Source organism: Chamaea fasciata, unplaced genomic scaffold (assembly GCF_029207755.1).
Source record: "Chamaea fasciata isolate MVZ Bird 193981 ecotype frontalis unplaced genomic scaffold, bChaFas1.0.hap1 SCAF_14, whole genome shotgun sequence".
NCBI classification, from domain to species: domain Eukaryota; kingdom Metazoa; phylum Chordata; class Aves; order Passeriformes; family Sylviidae; genus Chamaea; species Chamaea fasciata.
The window spans coordinates 20181434-20188779 of NW_027094099.1; the positions used below are offsets into that span (position 1 = coordinate 20181434).

Genomic DNA, 7346 nt, shown 5'->3' on the forward strand with positions numbered 1-7346 from the left:
CCCCTCGTTTGTCCTGTGCTGTGTCACGGGTGTTGGTGTGTGTTTGGCCCGGAGCTGCTCTGCCTTGCTGCTCAGTCTGGGTGTAGGGGTACGAGGGTAACAGTCCTGGGGGCTTGAAATTTGTGATGTGGGGTGTGGTTAGACTGTAGAGGGTATTCCTAGATTGCCACAAGATGTGTGGAGCTGTCAAGGTATCCTGCAGCACTCTGACTTTTGTCCAAACTCTGTTTCAGATGCAGAGAGATGAAATCTGTGGCAAAGCCCCCCATCCTGGGTGAGGGGGCTCCCCTGAGAAGGTCAGTCCCTGTTTCTGTTTGCAGGGGAGGTGTAAATGATGGCTGTGTTACAGCTCTGTTCTTTGTCTTTATTTTTAGGTGGTGAAGCCGGATCTCAGCAGTCAAGCTGACGTGGGCGAGGTGAGCAGTGACGGGTGGACAGAAGCCGTTGCTATTGTTCAAGCCTCACTCGCTGGTGCAACTCTAAGCCTCCGTTATTGTGCGTTTTAGGGAGTCCACTCGCAGGAGGCCGAGCTCCCCTCTCACCAACGGGACGACAGACCCGCGTCACCTCACCCGTGAGCCCTCCGGGAGCATTCCAGGAGTCTGTGATGGAGCCTTGATCTTCTCCTTGTGAAGGCCCCATCCAGGTAGGCTTGGATAACGGCCGAGGAGTTGAGGTGAGTCAGGGAGGAGAAGGAGGGAGGGTCCCCTCAAGTTCCAGCGCTGCCACGTCACCTTGTCTGCTCTTTACCCAGGCAGACCCTGCGACGCCGGCGTTGGCCTCTGAGCGCAGCTGAAGCGCGGGGCCGAGGACACAGGCAAGCTTAGGAGACAGTGAGTAGCAGAATTGTCGGGTTTTGGGTGATGGGCTGCTACGATCACGCATTCACGTTTGGTTTTCTTTGTTGTAGCTGACTAAGAGACAACAGCCCGGCGACAGCAGGCGTTTCCCTGAGGGAGAGGCGGCCTTCTTTGGCATCCGGCGTGGATTCTCATCCCCAGACGTCCAAGAGATAAGTGGAGGGTTCAGAGCCACAGAGGGGATGAAAGTGGAGTGCTGGGTCAGGACTTGTCAGGAGGGGTTTTTGAGTCAGGTGTGGAGATAGGGATGTCCAAGATGTGCCAATTGAGAGTACAGGTGTACCAGCCCGACCCCACCCCTACCCCAGACCCGAAGGAGTAGCCCTAAAGACATGCCCGTTTCCCTGAGTGCAGGTACAGGCAGGAGCCCTTATGCAGGACAATGCCAGAAGGCCTGGCTGCGAGGTGTAGGGCTCTAAAGAAGTTGGGTTTAGAAGGGGGGAGGTGTAGCCACACACACAGAGGCTGAGGTAAAGGACTCAAGGACTAGAGGACACACGGTGAAACTCAGGGGAACAGGCTAGGATACAAGTCAGAGTACAGGTGTAGCGGCCCTCACAGCACTGCTACCAGCACACTTCCCCTGAGAGCAGGTGCAGGCAGCAGCCCTAGTGCAGGAACACACCAGAAGCTCTGACCTGTGCAGACACTGTCAGGCTAGGGCCAGGCAGGAAGCGATAGTGGGGAGCAGGATCCAACAGGGCTGGGGATAACGGGGGTTTCCCGCCCCACCCACCCTGGGATTCCCTGTCTCTCCGCAGCCGGTGGAAGTGCTCCTGATTCCCTCTCGAGGCGGCGGTTGGTAAGGCTCCGTGCCTTTTGCCACCGCAAAGAGTTCGGCTCTGTCAGCCTCTGCCCTGTCTCAGGGCCACGTTTCTTAGGGTAGGCAGGGAACAACTGTGGATGTACCTGTCCTGCGTGCGGGACAGCTCTTGGGACCCTAACGGTGCAGAGCGTCCCCGGCTGCAAGGTCTAGGGCTCTGAAGAAGCAGGGTTCAGAAGGGGGGAGGTTACAGTGATACACACAGAGGCTGAGGTAAAGGACTCAAGGACTAGAGAACACACAGTGAAAATCAGGGGTACAGCCTAGGATACAAGTCAGAGTACAGGCATCCCGGCCCTCACAGCGCTGCTGCCAACACTGTTTCCCTGAGAGCAGGTGCCGGCAGCAATCCTAACGCAAGACAAGGCCAGAAGTCCTGAGAGGTGCAGGCAGTAGCCCTAAGCTAGGGCCAGGCAGGAAGTGACAGTGGTGGGGCAGAGTCCACAGGGTTGAGGTTCACCGGGGATGTCCACCCTGCGTTCCTGTCCTGCTCTAACCGGGGATGCTCACAGCCCTAATGGAGGCCACGGTGGGTGGGCTCGGTGCCAGTAATGCCTCTAAGGCTTTGGCGCTGCGAGCGTCGGCCTCCGAGCTCAGCTGAAGCACGCATGGGGCCCGAGGACCCGGTCCTGCTTAAGAGACGGTGAGTAGCAGAGCTGCTGGGTTTTGGCTGATGTGCAGCTAAGATTATGCTTTGATATTTGGTTTTCTTTATTGTAGCTGACTAGGAGACAGCAGCCCAGTGACAGGAGGAATTTCTCTGAGGGAGAGGCAGCCTTCTTTGGCACCCGGCGTGGATTCACCTCCCCAGACATTTGAGAGATAAGTGGAGGGCTTGGAGCCACAGAGGGGATGAAAGCGGGGTACCAGGGCAGGGGTCAGCGGGAGGGATTTTTCGAGTCGGGTTTGGAGCTGGGGATGTCCCAGATGTGACCCCTTAGGCTACATGAAGGAAAAGTCTCATTTTTCATCTCAGTGCTGAGGTGTGCAGGGCAGAGCAGTCCTGGTGTGTGTTGTGTCACTTGTCTGTTGTGCACTCTGTCTGTTTGGTGCCTTGTCTTTTCCTTTAGTCTTTTCAGGGGCCTGTCCAAACCCCTGGCATCAATCTTAGCATTTCTGATCTCTGTGCTCCTCAGCCAGGTGCCTTTGTCTCAGCTGCTCGGACACTCATCAGAATCCATCTCTCTTCACAAGCATCCCGTCCGATGCCTTTTCAGGTCTTGTTCTGAGCTGTATTGACAGCCGTGCACCGCCCTGATCCATTCCGGCAGGTTAGGTCTTGTGAGAATGCAAAGACAGGTGGAGGATTCTGACCGTAGGATTCTCGGGCATCCATCTCTGCGTCTCTTGGGATAAGTCATCCCGATGGCATCTTGTTCCTGCAGGGTTCTCTGAGCCTGGCCAGCTCACCTTCCATCTTACCTCGGTCATCTCATTCCGAGTTCTCTGGACCCTCAGGGTCATTCTTCTTGCCCAGAGTTTTCTGTCCCTGTTGCGTCCCCTCGTTTGTCCTGTGCTGTGTCACGGGTGTTGGTGTGTGTTTGGCCCGGAGCTGCTCTGCCTTGCTGCTCAGTCTGGGTGTAGGGGTACGAGGGTAATAGTCCTGGGGGCTTGAAATTTGTGATGTGGGGTGTGGTTAGACTGTAGAGGGTATTCCTAGATTGCCACAAGATGTGTGGAGCTGTCAAGGTATCCTGCAGCACTCTGACTTTTGTCCAAACTCTGTTTCAGATGCAGAGAGATGAAATCTGTGGCAGAGCCCCCCATCCTGGGTGAGGGGCTCCCCTGAGAAGATCGATCGCTATTCAAGGTGAGAGTCACACATTTCACATTTATTGGCACTCCAGTGCAGGCCACCTGCGTTTACAGCTTCAAACAGGTGAGTCCCTTGGTAACCCCCCTGGGCAGCAGCTGGAGCCTGCTCCGGGCTGGGCTGAGGGAGCAAACACTTGTGGCTGACACAGCTCCACACTGAGGGTACTTGGGAAAACACCTGCCTTGTCCTGGAATTTTTTTTTTTGAGCTTTTGACAAGGTTTTAATCATCACCTTGGGAAAAATAAATGGTAAGGACTGAAAACATGCGAGGCTGGCAGGTTATACGCACGAAAGACAACTTTTTTTTTCTTAAATATTTGTGCAGCCTATATCTTAATTTTGAGACTCTTTTTTGGTCAACTTTATTGTAAAAACCCCTTATTTTCAAGTTAGCTGCTTCAATAATGAATTTGTTTTACAAATAGCCGCTAATGTCCGAAGGTTAAAGCACTAACACCAACATCCCACCTCTTTTATTTTTGCAGCAAAATTTTATCTTTACTAAACTTGAAACTTGATGTTTTTGCAGGTAGTAAGTTAAAGAAGGTGTTTATCTGCCCATCACTGATAGTCAGGGTCATGAAGAAATTGCTCTAGTGTTCTAAAATAAATGCAGATTTTTAGGCCTCTCCCATTCTCTCTGACTAGCAACATGTGAATTGATTTTTGATCTCCTTTCTGTTGGTGTCTGTGGGTTTTAAGCGGCATGGAGAAGGTGTCTGTGGACATGGCACCCAGGGAATGGTGCTGGGAAGGGCAGGATGGAAAGGAGCTGCTCAGGAACCCAGAGCAGCAGTGGAGTGGGAGCTGGTGCTGCTGCCTCAGTCACACCCTCCTGGACAGTCTGTGCAGTGATAATATTCCTACTTTCCTTCCTGAACCTGGGGTTGGAGGAGAACACGAGTCTTGGCATTGATGGAAAGGGGAACTCGAGGGAAAAACTGCTGTTTGTGTCCTTAGAGAGCAGTGGGAAGAGCCTGGGAGAAATCCTGGCTGGCTGAGGGATCCTTGTGTCCCCTCGGGAATAAATCCCTGCGTCTCCTCAGCCCTGCTGGTTTGCAGTAGAGTTTGGGCACCTTTCGCTGCAGCTGTGGTTCTTAATAACTGGAAGTCCAGGGATTCTGGGTGATTTCCATAAGTTCTCCTGTTTTGTAGGAGCTGCACGGTGAGGTCAGCATTCTGAGGGAGGCCCTGGCACAGCTGCCAAGGGCAAGGAACGTGGAGCATCCCGGGGCTTCTCCCACCCGAGTTTCTCCCGGAGCGTGCTGCGTGTCGTGCCGGATGTTTAACCCGGGTTTGGGGTGTTCTCCTGCAGTCCCAGCTCTAACTGCTGCCCCCGAGCCCCGGCCTTGCTCGGTCCCAGCACTGAACCTGGCAGGTGGGTGTGCTTTTCCAGCCCTTGAATCCCACGGGCAATCCCAGATTCCCGGAGCTCCCCGAGGCACAGCCTGGCCTCCCTCGCTGGGAGCTGCACCTCAGTCTGCCTGGACCAAGGCCATCCTGTTTGAGACTTTATTCCTGTTGCTTTTCCTCTTGCAGGTAGTTGGCGAAAAGGAGAGAGCCAGTAGGAAGTGAAGCCACTGGAAGGCCTTATCCCAGTCCAAGGTTGGATGGGAGTAACTGGACCTGTTGAATTCCCACTTCCCTTTAAATCAGAGCAGAGGAAGCAGATTTTAAATCATCATTCCATGAACTTTCACCAACTTCATGACTCTTGCAAAAGTTTTCAATGTTAGAAATTCCTGAGCTTGTTTTCCAGGCAGGCTTGGATTTGGATGTTATTCCTTCCTTTTAATTGAAGGAATAACTCTGATTTTCTCTCTGATTTTAGTAAGGGAATATTTATTTATTCCAATTTTCCATCCTAATTGGAATTTTTGTACCTTGTAGAGCACATTTCCAAGGAAATTTACCCAATTACTGTTGGTAAATCAGCAATTGTCCAGCACCATCTCCACAAAATTCTGTGAATTCCCAAGAAAACTTTGAAGTATTTATTTGCCACGATTCGTCTCTTTGTAAAGTTCAATTTACTGCATTTTTAATTACATAAATGCCATTAAAACCTGAATCCAGGCCTAGCTGCTGTTCCTTGGACACAAGGGGCTGGTTCTTTCCTACCTTGGCACATTTGGATGTTTGTCCAAAATGAGCTTCCCACTAAAATAGAATTTGTTTCCAAGCAGAAGTGGGAATTGTCTAGAAAACCTTCTGTTCTGGGGGGCACTGGGTTTGTTTCCCTTATTGCTGCATAATTGAGGAAAGCCATGGCGCTTTTTTAGGCAGTGGCAGGAGGTGAGAGCTGCCTTTATTTAATTTTGTATTTTATTTTTTGTTATTTTTGTATTTGTGTGCTCTTTTGTTGTGGTTTTTCATGTTGCGTTTTGTGGTTTTTCAAAGACTTTTTCTTCAGTTTTTTAATTTTTATTTTATTTCTTTAGCTATTTATTTACTTGTTAAAACTACTTTTAGTTTTTTATTTTAATTTTTTGTTTAAATTTTTTTTCCACTTTTTTGTTACTTTGAAATTTTTTTCTTTTGGTATTTTAATTTTATTTATTATTTTCTATAGTTTTGGTTTATTTTTTCATGTTTTCTTTGTTCCTTTTTTTTTTCTCCCCATACTCTTTCTTCCCCCGGGCGCCTGGGGGTTTGGCTGTTGGCAAGAAAGATGAGAAATGACCTCGGTGCCCGCTGGACGTCGGGATGTCACAGAGAGCGCAGTTGGCAAAAGCTCTGTATTTTCTGCTCCATAAAACTCCTGAAGGGAGAAAGCTGTGACCACCGTGGTGCCGTTTTTTCCTTCCCAGCCCCGACCAGGTCTCCTCCTACCCGTGCACAGTGTTACCAGCAGCAGCCTGCTGTCCAGGCTGTCGAGGCGTATTTCAGAGGGAGCAATAAAAACAAAGTAGACGTTTTATTTTGTAACTCTCCGACCCTGCTTGTTTATTAGCAAAGAACTCCAAAACAAAGCGAACAAAAAAAGAAAACCCCCAAAATAAAATCCCCCGCAACCCACAAAAAAACCCCCATACAGATAGAGAAAATATGCCCATATTATTTAAATAAAGATTAAAACTTTACCCCTTAGAAAACCAGGCTCATTTAATTCAAATTAATTGTGTTTCTGATGTGTTAGGTTAATGAATTCATCTAGTGTAAAATATCGTTTAAAATATAAACAAACGAATTTAAAAAATAATGAAAAAGAAAAATAACAAAAAGTATAGGATATGAAAAATAATATCAATAAAAAATACACAATATATTATTACATACTACACGTTTTATAAATATATTTAATATACATAATATAAACATCTATAATGTACATAATCATATTTAAATGAAATGTATTATTATTTATAACATTACATAATAAAGAATAAATTATTTTATATATAACTTTCTATATTTAATATATATAATAAATATAATGGTATAATAAACATAATACATGATGTATAATGTACATAATATAAAAGATGAATTGTAATGATGAATGTGAATATCAGAATCACAAAGATAAAAAATATTGAAATAGAGCCTGAACGAAAGGCTTTTTTGTTTCGGTCTGGTTGCTGGCAGGGTTCTCGCAGGTGTGCTCGGGGGTCTTTTGGGCCATTTATTCCGGAGGCTGTTCGCCAGGGCATTCCTGGGCACGTTCGTTTATGGCTCCGCTCCGCGCCGCCGCGCGGCAGTGCTGCCACCCTGTGGGCAGAGAGCGGTAGTGCAGCTGTCCCCCTCCGCCCGTCCCGCCTGATCTGTGCGGCAATGCTGCCACCCTGTGGGCAAAGAGCGGTAGTGCAGCTGTCCCGTCCCGCCCGTCCCGCCTGATCTGTGCGG

General features: G+C 48.9%; 2 long non-coding RNA genes across 2 annotated transcripts; both read left to right on the forward strand.

Moving 5' to 3' along the window:
- The first annotated feature begins 222 nt into the window (after positions 1 to 222).
- LOC136296648 (uncharacterized) lies at positions 223 to 960 on the forward strand. The gene is made up of 5 exons (XR_010722980.1): positions 223 to 296; positions 375 to 416; positions 507 to 676; positions 755 to 833; positions 911 to 960. It is a non-coding gene; the product is annotated as an uncharacterized lncRNA (long non-coding RNA).
- Positions 961 to 3403: 2443 nt separating this feature from the next.
- On the forward strand, positions 3404 to 6501 carry LOC136296942 (uncharacterized). The gene is made up of 4 exons (XR_010723037.1): positions 3404 to 3493; positions 4656 to 4878; positions 5040 to 5105; positions 6172 to 6501. It is a non-coding gene; the product is annotated as an uncharacterized lncRNA (long non-coding RNA).
- The last annotated feature ends 845 nt before the right edge of the window (positions 6502 to 7346 follow it).